At 41.5% G+C, this 798-nt stretch overlaps 1 pseudogene; it reads right to left on the bottom strand.

Annotated features, from left to right (window-relative positions):
• The window catches only part of LOC107572546 (differentially expressed in FDCP 6 homolog), a 21,551-nt pseudogene that overhangs the window by 14,174 nt on the left and 6,579 nt on the right, over window positions 1-798 (bottom strand).

The raw sequence follows: 798 nt of genomic DNA, 5'->3' as shown, positions 1-798 counted from the left end.
TTCCCGTCTCGGTCCGACAGCACCTGTGGATCACAGTCAGATGCCACGTCACACACAGAAACGCTCCGGATGCAGACGCAGACGCAGAGACGAGCGCCGTACCTCCACGCAGCAGTTCTGGTCCATCTCGATGACGCCCTTACAGTCCCTGCAGTCCTCGCTGGTGAAGTACGAGAGCGAGCCGGGCTTCAGACAGAACCAGCGCTCCGTCCAGTTCCTGCGCAGGTGACCCTTCTTCCACAGATAGCCCTGAAACACATCCATAACGACCAGACGAGAAGACATACACTTCATCTCCAGACACACAAGACAGTTATTTATTTATTATAAAGCGGAGAGTTCCGGTGCTTGGCTCTGATTGGCTGAGCCGCGTTCGAAGCTGTTGTAGAGTCGACGCTACAAAGTAACACACACCTTTGTTTACGTCTGTGTGTTGCTCGGCAACCACTTTGTAGCAACCACAACTGTTTCTGAGGAGCTACATTGTTTGGTGGAAGAATACTGTGTTTATTAATATCATTACACTTTATTTGCTCTGCTTTATTTTGTGAAACCTTACTACGTATATATATTATGTAAACAAAAACTTTTATTTTGGATGCGATTAATCGCGATTAATCGTTTAACAGCACTTATATATATATAAGACATTTATTTAATATATTTCTAAATAATTATTCTAATACATTTACCCTATTAAATCTAAACAAATTATTTAGCCTTAAAACTAATTTAAAAACCCATATTCACTATCTATATATATATATATATATTAGTGCTGTCAAACGATTAATCGCG

The sequence above is a fragment of the Sinocyclocheilus grahami genome, unplaced genomic scaffold, assembly GCF_001515645.1.
Source record: "Sinocyclocheilus grahami isolate Dianchi unplaced genomic scaffold, SAMN03320097.WGS_v1.1 scaffold1772.1, whole genome shotgun sequence".
NCBI lineage: Eukaryota > Metazoa > Chordata > Actinopteri > Cypriniformes > Cyprinidae > Sinocyclocheilus > Sinocyclocheilus grahami.
The sequence above is the reverse complement of the archived record's forward strand: the minus strand, read 5'-3'. Positions and strand labels throughout refer to the sequence as shown.